Here is a 12,780-nt window from a genome sequence, read left to right on the forward strand (position 1 = left end):
GCTGTCTCTATCTCTGTCGAATAAATAAAATCTTTTTAAAAAGATAATAAAAAAAATAACTTTAGCAATTACTATTTTGTGTCCTGCTTTTTTTCACTCACCGTCACAACACAATTTTCCCCATTTTTCTTTTTCGTATATATTTTTAAAGGTTTTATTTGTTTGAGAGAGAGACAGCATCAGCAGTGGGGAGGAGACGGAGTGGGGAGAAGCAGGCTCTCCGATGAGCAAGAAGCATGATGTGGGACCGGATCCCAGGACCCTGAGATTATGACCTGAGCCTAAGGCAGAGGCTTAACCCACTGAGCCACCCAGGCGCCCGCCCCCACATTTTTCAAAGGCATTCTGAATGCGTTAAATTTCGTGGTGGGATGATTCATTTTTCAGGTCCCTTAGAGGACAACTGAATGTGCATCTCTGCGCAGAATGTTTGGCCCACGAAACTTTTAAAATATATGTTCCAGACTCGGATGACTGGACCAACTTTACAGTCTCAGGCACACGACGCCTTTTCCCACCCAGCCCACCACTCCCATTCCCACACTTCAACCTGGGCCACGATTGCCACCTCGACTTTTCCAGCTCCAGGAGCCCCCTCGGCCTCCGTAGTCACGTGGTGACGTTACGCATACAGCGGTGCTGGTTTCCCTGGTGACGGTTGCTGGGGCAGCGCGTGCAAGCGTCCGGAAGAGACAGAGCTGCTCTGGCCTTAGAAGTGAGGAGCCGAGTGACAGCTGTAAGTGCGGGGACGGGCGGAGGGTCCCAGCTGAAGCCGGGGGAACCCGCAGCTTCTGGGGGGGGCCTGGACCTGAGTCGGAGCGCGCAAGCTCGCCCGGGCGCCCTGCCCTGCCGCTGGCCCGATGCTCGTTGCCTGCCTGGCGAGCGAGGTCTCTCCCCACTTCATTTCCACATCCTGATCAACACTTGTTATTTTCCATTTTTCTGATAGTCATCAGAGAATCTCCGCTTACAGCCACCTCGCCTCTCCAAACAGACACTTCATTTCCGTAGGGTACAGGAGTTAGTGGGGTGCGGAGAGTGGGTCACCTGCCCAAAGTCACACAGTCGGTGGCATGGTCAGCGCTCAGACCCAGGTCCGTCGGACCAGCACCCTCTTCTGGTTCTCGGCTACAGAGCCCTGCTGCACAGTACGGAGGGGCGGAGCGGGAACTAAGCGACTTGCTGGTATCCACTTCCCGCATATTCCCGATTCAGAGCCGGCCCCCACGGGACCGAGACCCGGACGAGCGAGTCCCCTCAGAGTGGGACTCCCGCCCGGCCAACCAGACATTTGCGCCCCAGCCCCACTCCCAAACCGGTCCCTACGTTGATGTGGGCCTGACAGGCAGTCAGTGCACAGGGCTCCCAGCTAGGAATCTCTTGGGCTTCTCCTCTACACCCCTCCAGGACCCCAGACTGTTGCTGGGAATACTCTAGGAGAACATAAAGAAAAGAGAGAGGGAGAAGGAAGAGGGAGGCCGGTGGGGGCAGAGGAGGCACATGCCTGGAAGGGGCCTCAGCTCTTCCTGCCTGGTCTCTGTCTCCAGTGCTCAACTGCCTCTGAGACTTTGCTTTGCTGCAGTAAGCAACCTGGTGGGTGGGTGCCACTCTCCCCATCCCTTGGCTCCAACTCTTTCCTGAGTGGAGAGTTCCTTCCATGCAGACTTAGCTTTAACTTTAAAAAAAATTAATTAATAGGCTTTATTTCTTAGAGCAGTTTTAGATTTACAGAAACATTGAACAGAAAATACAGAGTTCCTATATACTCCTCCCTTTTCCCCATTATTAACATCTTGCATTGGTGTGGAACATTGTTACTACTGATACATCTATATGTCATTAACTTAAAAAGTCGATAGTTTACATTAGGGGTTGTGTCAATGTGTGTGTTGTACAGTTCTGTGGGTTTTGCCAAATGCATAATGTCAAGTATCCACCATTAAAGTATCTTACCGAAGAGTTTCACTGCCCTAAGAATCCCCTGTGCTCCACTGTTCATCCCTCTTTCCCTCTTCCCAAACCCTGGCAACCACTGATCTTTTTACTTCTCTGTAGTTTTGCCCTTTCCCGAATGTCATATAGTTGGAATCATACAGAATGTAGCCTTTTCAGACTGGCTTCTTCACATAGCCATATGCATTTAACTTTCCTTCACAGCTAACATTTTTTTCATGGCTTAATAGCTCATTTCTTTTCATCACTAAGCAATAGTCCCTTGTATAGTTGTACCAGTTTGTTTATCTTTTCACGTATTGAAGGATATCTTGGTTACTTCTCATTTTAGGTAATTATGCATAAAGCTGCTATAAATATTCACTTACAGGTTTTTGTGTAGACATAACTTTTCAACACATTTGGGTAAATATGATTGTTGGATCATTTGGTAAGACTGTGGTAAGCTTTGCAAGAAACTGCCAAACTGTCTTCCAAAGTGGCTGTACCATTTTGCATTCCCACCAGCAATGAATAAAATTTCCTGTTGCTTCAAATCCTTGTCAGCATTTGGTGTTGTCAGTATTTTGGATTTTATCCATTCTAGTAGGTGTGTAGTGGTATCTCATTGTTGTTTTAATTTGCTATTCCTAACGACATATGATGTTGAACATCTTTTCATATGCTTTTTTGCCATCTGTATATCTTCTTTGGTAAGATGTGCATTCAGATCTTTTGCTCACTTTTTAATTGGGTTGTTTTCGTATTGTTAAGTTTTAAGAGTTCTTTTGTATATTTTGCATGCAGTCCTTTATCAGATATGTGTCCTGCAGTCAAAGTTTTCTTCCAGACTGCAGCTGGGCTTTTCGTTTTCTTAACAGTGGCTTTTGAAGAGCAGACGTTTTTAATTTTTTTTTAAAGATTTTATTTATTTATTTGACAGAGATAGAGACAGCCAGCGAGAGAGGGAACACAAGCAGGGGGAGTGGGAGAGGAAGAAGCAGGCTCACAGCAGAGGAGTCTGATGTGGGACTCGATCCCATAATGCCGGGATCACGCCCTGAGCCGAAGGCAGACGCCCAACCGCTGTGCCACCCAGGCGCCCCAGATGTTTTTAATTTTAATGAAGTCCAACTAATCCATTTTTTCTTTCATGGATCATGCTTTTGGTGTTGTATCTTAAAACTCATGGCCAAACCCAAGGCCATCTAGATTTTTTCCCAGACTATCTTCGAGTAGTTTTATAGTTTTTCATTTTACATTTAGGTCTATGACCCATTTTGAGTTAATTTTTTGAAAGATTTAAGGTCTGTTTCTAGATTCATTTCATTATATGTGATGACCAGTTGTTCAAGCACCATTTGTCAAAAAGACTATTGAATTGCCTTTGCTTCTTTTCAAAGATCAGTTGACTCTATTTGTGTGGGTCTGATTTCTGGGTTCTCTCAGTTCTGTTCCATTGATCAATTTATTCTTTCCCCAGTACTACACTGTTTTAATTTCTTTAGCTTTATAAGGAGTCTTAACGTTGGGTAGCATCAGTCCTTCAATTTTGTTCTTCTCCTTCAAAATTGTGTTGGCTATTCTAGGTTTTATGCCTTTTCATATAAACTTTAGAATCAGTTTGTTAGTATCCACAAAGTAACTTGCTGGGATATTGACTGGGATTGTGTTGAAACTATAGATCAAGTTGGGAAGAACTGACATCTTTGTTTGTTTGTTTGGAGGAAGAACTGACATCTTAACTGTAGTGAAGCCTTCCTATCCATGAGCATGGAATATTTATTTAGTTCTTCTTTGATTTCTTTCATCAGAGTTTTATAGTTTTCCTCATACAGATCTTTTATGTATCTTGTTAGATGTATACTAAAGTATTTCCATTTTTTGTGTCGATGTAAATGGTGTTACATTTGAATTTCAATTTCTAGTTGTTCTTTGCCGGTATGTAGGGAAATAATTGACTGTTGTTTATTAACCTTGTGTCCTGCAACCTTGCTATAGTTGCTTGCTAGTTTCAGGATTTTTTTGTTGTTGTTGTTGTTCTTTTTGTTGATTCTTTGGGATTTCCTACATAAACAATCATGTCATCTGAGAATAAGACAGTTTTATTTTTTTTTTCTTTCTGGCCTATAATGGTTACTTTTGCTCTCCCACTGCCAGAAGCAGGAACAGATTTTCCTCTGATTTTCACAGTGAGAATCTGGTAGGATTCCTGGGGGTAAAAATCATAAAAGTATGAGGGTCCCCAAAGAACTAGACTCCTTGGAGTTTTAAAACTGCCAGCTAGTCCACAGGAAACCCCCAACAATTCATCAATTACAGGTCAGCGTGTCTATTGATATTGACTCTAGCTGCAGGCTTCTGCTCCCAGTAAACTGTGATTCTCTATATTCACCTAGCTCTCCAGTTTTCAGGGAGCACTTTGCCTTGTGACCTCTATTGTCTAATGATTCTGAGTTCCATTGATTTCCAGTTGTTAATTTTTAGTTTAGATTTTTCCTTATTGTGAGGATAAGAATGACAGCTTCTAAACTCTTCACATGTCCGAAGTTCTGTTCAGCTTTAACTTTTGACTCTCTGCACCTCCACTTCTACTGCTTAAGTCCAGAGCAAGTAACAAGACCCTGGGCATGCCCCAGAGCACCACGCGTAGAAGACAGAAATGTTATTAAGATGGATTTTAAAAGATAATGCTTGTCTAAGCACTCGTTACAATTACTTATGAATAGCATGTTCACAGATACAGCTGGTTACCAAAGATGGTTAGACTAAGAAAGGCCAAATTCTGTCATTTTTCCAGAAATATTTACTGGACACCTACTGTGTGCTAAATACTGTTGCAGGTCTACAACACGGCAAAGAACAGAACAGATTAAAACGTGCCCTCTCAGGTAGCTTACATACTGGTTGGAGAACATAGATGATAAACAAGTAGAATGTTCTGTATATAAGATGGTGAAAAGTGTGATAGAGAAAAACAAACATGGGCAGGGGAGAGGGAGTTCAAGGGGCGGAAGAAGAAGGGAATGCAGTATTAGGTAGGGTGGGCAGGGAAGGTGTCCCTAAGAAGATACCCTTTGAATAGACATCTGTCTACCTGTCTGGTAGTGGGAGAAGAAAAATAACCATTACAGGTTGGAAAGGAAGAAAGAAAACTGTCTTATTCTCAGACGACCTCATTGTCTATGTAGAAAACCCCAAAGAATCAACAACAACAACAAAAATCCTGTAACTAAATGTAAGCACCTGGGGAGGAACATTCCAGCAGAGGAACAGCCAGCAGAAAAGTCTGTGAGTTTGATGTGTCCTTGCTAATGAAAGATGAGTTGGCAGAGGAACCGGATTACACCGGGCCCTATTTTTATGCTGAGGTGGGCATGGTCTGACGTACGTTTTCGCAGGGTTACTCTGGCCAATGTGTCGAGAAGAGACCGTGCGGTTGGGGGCAAGGGCAGATGTAGGGACAGGAATTAGGAGGCTACAGTAAGGATCAGGAGGTGGGAAGTGCTCAGGTTCTGGGTATATTTTGAATGTAGACCAAGAGAATTTGCTGATGGATTAGATGTGCAGGGGGAGTAGAGAGCACTGATCATTTTCATTTTGCCGCAGACCCTTTGCACCTGCTATCCCTCTGCCCCAAATGCTCTTCCTCTACTTAACTCTTACTCGTACCTCAGGTCTCAGCTCACTTCCTTGGCATTGCTCTCCTGGATTCCCAGACTATGTCAAACTCCCTGATAGAGACTCTCAACCCTATGTATCTCCTTCAGAGCATCCCAGTTATCTATTAATGCTTTTTTATGTGATCATTTGATCAGTGTCTGTCTCCTCCACCAGACTATAAGCTCCATAAGAAGAGAGCTATCCGTAGCTCTCTGTGCAATGCCAATACATATGTGCTGAGTGACCTTTAACCCACATTCTGCAGGACCAAATGAAATCAAGTTGAGTGTCTTTAGTGCTGTTTGCTCTAAGGCCTAAATTGCTGCTGTGGTTCCTTTATTCATTCATGGCACACATGTTAATTTAGCACCCACTGCATAGCCATCCATGCTGGCTTATACGGCAGAGACAAGATTCAGAGATGAGCATAACAGTTTCTATGTTGAGGGTAGGTAGAAGGTGACAGAAAGTCTTCCATTCTTTCATCCGGACTCCCCAAGATATAAAGAACAGGCATATTTTTGCTCCTGTGTTTAATGTACACCAGCCACATCGTCATGAGGTAGTCAGGAATCAGGCAGGGCCCAAGGGATGTTTTGAAAAATTTAGCCTGAGCATTATTGTTATTTGCTTTTAAAAAGTACAGGTTTTCCTTTCTGCTTCCTGGGAATCAGCACCCCCACTGAGATCTATGTTGTCTTTGGTCAAGGGTCTACCTTGATTTGTAATTAAATTGTTTAGGAAGATGAGGAAGAATATGGTCTGGGGCCCATCTCAGGAGGTCCCTGGCATCCACCCTTCAACTGCCCCTAACTACAGCTTCCTGCCTCCACAGCCTCTGCTCTGATCAGCCCACCCTGCCTCTTCTTTGCTCAGATTTACCCATCCGTCCCCATCTCTAGCTGGTTATGTCTGCTCACCTCTATCTGCTCCTGGCCATCTCGTCTTCCTCCATCGTCCCCTTCCCTCTCTCCCACCTCCTTCCCAGCCTCCTACTCACTTTTTCCCCACAGTATTTTGTCCGCACCCCAGTCTTGAACTCCTGAGGCTCCAGGTCAGGCTGCCTGTCTGAGCCGCAGACCCAACATCTCCATGTGGAAAGCCTAGGGAATCTCAAACTCAGCAGTGCCTGGCACCAGGCTTGCCTGCAGCTTGGAAAAGTCCTCTGTCTGCACCCACATCTCCCCAGCCACTCAAACCCAAACTTGCTAGACTCCCCTCTCCTTCTAGGCTGCACCCTTGCCTCCCATCTCTTCCATTTGGCACCATCACTGTTCCCCATCCTCCATCCCCACTGCCACAGCCTTGTTTCAGGACCACGTTCCTTGTTCCTTCCTGGAAACGTCTTCCCAGCAAGGCCTCCAGCTTCACAAAATGCAAGTGTGATCCTGTCTGTGCCCTCTGAACATCCCCAGTGTCCTCAGGATGAAGTTCAGGCCCCTTAGTTGGGCCAGAGAAGGCCTTCTTTCCAGTCCCTCCCCAAACCTCTGCCCTGCCCTCTGGCCATCCTGAGCCCTTCTCGGTTTCCCACACTCGTCCCATTCTCTCTGCACATGCTCATCTTCTGGCAGGACAGCCCTCTCCCCCCAACCCCATTCCCGGCACCCCCTTTCCCCACGCTAAGCCGGTTTCTTTAGCACTCAGCTTCAGGCTGACTGGGATGCCGCCTCTCCTGCAGGTCTCCCCAGCCTCTCAGACCACTTACCTCCCCTCATTCTCAGGCCTAGCTCGTCATTAGACTCACCTGGGAAACATTAAAAATAGATGCAAAAAGTAAACAAAATAAAAAAAATGAAAATGGACCGATGCCCAGGCCACAGCCCAGACCAAGGACATCCAAATCTCTACTGGTTGCCGGCACAGCACAGAGCAGGTCCCAATGGCCTGGGGGCTGATGTAGACCAAAGGTGCCCTGTCAGTGCAGACATGCTGTCTGTCTCCCACAGGCTTGATTGGGTCGAGGACGCCCCATTTCATAAGAGGAGAAAATTAATAAGAGCTAAACTGTCAGGAGTGCTTTGTGCCAAGCCCTGTAGCACACACTTTCCACGCGTTCTCTTGTTTGCTCCTCACAGCCACTCTGTGACGTATATAAGGACTATCATCCCATTTTACAGATGAGGAAACTGAAGCACAGAGATTAATTTGCCCAGGAAACAGTGCGCATCCAAGAAGATCCTGTTCCCAGTGACTTCAAGTGCACATCAGGAATAGAAGAAAGGCTTTACATGTTACTCTTCGTTCATTTATTTACTCAGTCATTCATTTTTAAGTTTTTTTTTAATTGAAGTATAGTTGACACAATGTTATATTAGTTTCAGGCGATAGGTATATGTCAAATACATTGATCGGACAACTCTGTGTGTTATACTGTGCTCACCACAGTAAGTGTAGCCAGCTTCGGTCACCATACAGCGCTGTTACTGTACCATTGACTCTACTCCCTGTGCTGTACCTTTCATCCCGTGACTTATTCATTCCATACCTACAAGTCTGTACCACTCCTCTTCACCCATTTTGCCCGTCTCCCACCACCTCTCTGCAACCACCAGTTTGTTCTCTATCTCATTCATTCATTTTTTCCCCTTCATCCTTGAGCACCTGCTACGTTCATTCAATGACAATTCTATACATAATCGAAGGCCCATTCTGAGCAAGATGCTGAGAATTAAAAAATAAGACATAAGACCTCTGCCCTTAAGAGTCCTCTTAGTAAAAGGAAGGAATAGAAACAAAGCCATAGATAATTATAATACATTGAGGTAAGTTTAGTGATTAAGGGGTGCCCAGGGGGTTCTAGGAGTCCGCCGAGTTCCCCCAGGGGAATCCTCAAGGCTAAACAGGAGTTTATGGGAAGGAGAAAGGGGCAGGGGGGAAAAGCCTGGGGAGGAACACATCCCAGGAAGGTGGAGTGGCTGAAGCAAGCTTCTGAGATGCCTCTAGGCCTGAGCGTTAGGAGGAGTCACAAACCCCAGCATCTGCTGGGGCTGCTGGGAAACGAAAGTGGGTGAATCCAGCAGGTGTAAGAGAAGGAACAGCATTCACGAGCAGTGATGTGCCGGTTGCAGTGTCTGGGAGTGGTAGGGATGGTGTTGAATGGAAGAAGATAGCCTGCCCAGAGGGAGCTCCTTCTGCCCAGCAGCTGCTATCCATGCAGGGCTATGGACCCAGCATGGCCAGACCTCTAAACTTTTAAAAGAAGCTGGAAATCTGGATTTACTTAAAATCTACAGATCTTTGAGTGTTGGTAACAAATTCAAATCCTCACAGAGCATTCTGTGAAAGTTAAATAAAAATGTGGGATGGATGCTGCCCTCGGGCCAGCCAGAGTATCCTCCACGAGTCCTGGCAGGGTGTTGGAGAGATAGGAGCCACTTAGATCTGGTTTTAGAAAGGCCCCAAATGGTCATATGCAGTATAGAGTAGAGGTACCAGGGAGCTAAGGTGGGAAGCAGGCAGCCAGAGAGATGGGGAGGCACTAGGAGGATACGGGGGTGAGCAGGCAGGAGATAAGGTGCAGAGGAGGTGACCTTGTGATGTGAAGGAGTGGCTGTGGAGGCTAGAAGCAGCCATGTCATGGGGGTGGGTCACTGCAGGCCCAGCAGCCAGGGAAGGCTTTCTGCTGATGGGTCACAAGCATCACTGTGAGGGACAGGAAGCATCTGGGTGTGGGACAGGAGGAAGAGGAAGGGAGTCCCCAAGAGAGACCACCAGGAAGGGAGAAAAAAATAATGTTTTGTTCCTACCAATGCATAGCTGACAAAGTATCTTCACCCACACACACAACCCACCCCCGCTTTGCATTTGCCCCTCACAGCATATCTGTGGCCTCCCTGTCATCATCTCCTGCTACTGAAGAGGGATTGAGGCCCAAAGAGGTCTAGGACTACTCCAGACTCACACAGAGCCAAGTTCACCCTGAACCCTTGGCTCTGTCCCAGCTTGGGCCAGGCTACGTGTGCAGTAGCCCAGACCGGCGTGTCCAACACCCAGGCTGCACCCTGACCAGTGACATCAGGAGCCCTGGGTATGGGACCCAGGCACCCTATCTTTAAAGCCCCCCAGGTGGTTGCAGTGTGCAGGAGGGGTGGGAACTTCTGCTCTATATCCTGGGCACAGCCTCCAAGTTGCTTCTCCAAGTTGCTGTTGACCCAGAATGATTATTAATAGCTCTTCCTTTCACTCTCCAAGGTGACCCAATTTGGAAAATGAAGTACATGATTGTCCCTTCTTGCAATCTACAGAAATAGGGAATCACAGGGTGAACTTATTTTTAAACTCTTTAGTTACATCTTCAAATAATAGGCTCAATCTCTAGACACCTTTTCAGGTGAAATTCCCCTGGATTGGGTTGGCAAGCTAAGGCCCACAGTCCAAATCCAGCCCACTACCTGTTTTTGTAGTCAAGTTTTATTGGAACACAGCCACACCCACCCATCTCCGGCTTTGCCAGTGCTACTATCTGCTTCAACAGCAGAGTGCAGTACTTGGAACTGAGACCGTCTGACCCACAGAGCCCAAAATGTTTACTATCTGGCCCTTTACAGAAAAAGTCTGATTTGCCTGTTTATAACATTGAGTCCAATTGTTAAGTTACATTATATCCCTGGGTGTCCCAAAAGATGGGGTGGGAAATTGAATGACTAAGGTCAACCACACAGGCCATCAGCCATGCCTATGTGACTGACCCCCAGTAAAAACCCTTTTGTTTGTTGTCTGCTTGTTTCGTAAAGTCTGAGTGGAGACTTACCTATGGCTGTAGCACGTTCAGCAGAGGTATCCAGGGCTTCCTGTGGTTTGAGGCTCCCCAAGTCGATCCACAATTCGATAGAAGCACTCACAGAACTTATACAGTTAATTAAGACAAAAGGGTACAGATTAAAATCAGCAAAGGAAAAAGGCACATTGGGCAGAGTCCAGGAGACATGAGGCACAAGGTTCCGGTTGTCCTCTCCCAGTGGGGTCTCAGGGTCAGGGCCTGCTTCTCCCAGCAACAGTGCATGACAACGTGCATGGAGCACTGCCAGCCAGGGAAGCTCACCCAAGCCTTGGGATCCAGGGTTTTTACTGTGGGTCAGTCACACAGGCATGGCTGTCAGCCTGAATGGCTGACCTTAGTCATTCAATTTCCTACCCCTCTAGAGGTCAAGCTGATACATGGTGTGGCCCAAGGCCCCCATCATAAAATCACATTGTTAGCACAGACCATCTGGAGTGGCCCAAGTTCCCCAGGTAAAGAAGGGCATTGTTGCCAGGCAGGATATACAAAGACTTAGAGGGTACCTCCTGGGAACAGGTCAAGGGTCCAACCTTTCTTTGGAATGGGTGGGGTGTGGACAACCCAGATGTGATGAGTTAATTCTTTACTGTACAATTCCTCTAATGGGCCGAGCTACCTGGTAAGGAATTCCAAGGTAACACCAGCACCTCTTTTACTGTAACAGGCTCAAGGGTCAGACTGCAGGCTCAGTCCTCAGCACATCCCAGCCACCCGGGCAGTGCTAACACAGCCCCATGCCTGGTCTCTACTCCAGACTCATTAGATTGAATCCTCCAGGGCTGGGGCCTGGACATCAGTCCTTGTAGATTGTATCCCCAGAGATTCGATATTGGGTTGGGTTTAAGAAGCCTTTGGTATAGACTCTGGGACTGCCCTGGTGGACAGGGTGGAGATAAGCACAGTGGAGAGGTGTAGATGCAGGGAGCAGGGAGCATGTTCTTTCTGGAGGGTCAGGAAAGGATGTGCTATTTGTGCTGGGCCTGGGGGAACCAGCAAGGATTAAGCCTAGGGGAGGGGGAAATGTAATATAGAGGAGCAAGGGGACACTAGAGGGGACAATAGGCTGGAAGGAGAGACAGAGGCTTAATCCTCTAAAGCCTTTAATGCCTTTGGACTTGGTTTTGTGGCTGGTGGGCATCTAGTGAGGCGCTTTGGTGCTGGGCGTGTCAGGCTCAGAGCTGTGCTTTAAAGAAAGTAGTCTCTTGGCCAATGCAAGCTAGCCTAGAAGTAAGGGGGGAAGAGGGAGAGGACAGCCAGGGCAGTAGGGACCTGCTGAGCAGTCCTGGGAACAGAATCACCCATCATTAGTTCACCAAATACTCATTTCATGCCTGCTACACACCAGGCCCCATTCTAGGCACTGAGGGCCCAACAGTGCACATCACACAGTGCCTGCCATTGTTGGGCTAGCAGACAGGGAGAGAAGCAATCAACAAACATACAGTGTGTCAGGTGAAGCCAGGTGCTGGGGAGGAAGATACCACAGGGTAAGGAGTGTGGGGAGTGAGTGTAAGAAAGCTTCCTACAAGAGAAGAGTGCAGAGGCCTCTCTGATAAGGTGACATTTGAGAAAAGTGAGTAAAGTGGACGTTGGCCAGGGGAGGGGTGGGAGAACCTTCCAGGGAGAGAGAACTGCAAGTGCAAAGGCCCTGAGGTGGCCATGAGCATGATTGTGAGAGTGGTGTCTGTGGGGCTGGAAATATGGGGGCAGATGTGAGAGAATGAACAAAGTTTATGACTAGTTGGACGGTGGGTGGATGATGTGACTTCAGTTTGGCTTAAGGCAGGGGTGCTCAACCCTTGCTATGCTTTAAAATCACGTGGGGACTGTTTAAAAACTCCAGTTCCGTGCTCTGATTAATTCTGCATATCTGTTCAAGTGACAAAACCACCCAGAATCTATAAGGATCTCTGACCACTCAATACTAAGCAGACCGTGCAATTTAAAACTGGGCCAAAAAAATATAAAGAACCATGTCACAAAAGAAGATAAATGGAAATGGCCAGTAAGCCCATGATAAGATAATCAATATAATTGGACATCAGGGAAATGCAAATTGAAAGCACACTGAGATCCTACTCCATACCCACCAGAAAGACTAAAATTGAGACTGACCATATTAAATGCTGGCAAGGATGGGGAGCAACGGGAACTCTCATACCCTGCTGGCGGGGATGGAAAGTGTCACAGTCACTCTAGCAAACAAGTTAGCAGTTTCTTATAAAGCTAACATAAATTTACCATGCAACATGGCATTTCCACTTCTGTGTCTTTACCCAAGGGGAATTAAAAAAAAACAAACCTATGTTCACACACAGACTTTCCTGTATATGAATGTTCATAGCAGCTTTATTCACAATAGCTGACAATGGAAACAACTCTGGTGTGCAATACCAGGTGAGTGT

The 12,780-nt window shown here is 46.6% G+C and overlaps 1 protein-coding gene across 1 annotated transcript in view; it reads left to right on the forward strand.

The window, feature by feature from the left end:
• CCDC13 (coiled-coil domain containing 13) overlaps positions 1 to 12,780 on the forward strand; it is a 53,722-nt gene continuing 40,942 nt past the window's right edge. The window contains exon 1 of the mRNA XM_002925607.4: positions 1 to 736. The gene's annotated coding sequence lies outside the window, so the exon portion shown is untranslated. The remainder of the gene's footprint in view (positions 737 to 12,780) is intronic.

Source organism: Ailuropoda melanoleuca, chromosome 6 (assembly GCF_002007445.2).
Source record: "Ailuropoda melanoleuca isolate Jingjing chromosome 6, ASM200744v2, whole genome shotgun sequence".
Taxonomy (NCBI): domain Eukaryota; kingdom Metazoa; phylum Chordata; class Mammalia; order Carnivora; family Ursidae; genus Ailuropoda; species Ailuropoda melanoleuca.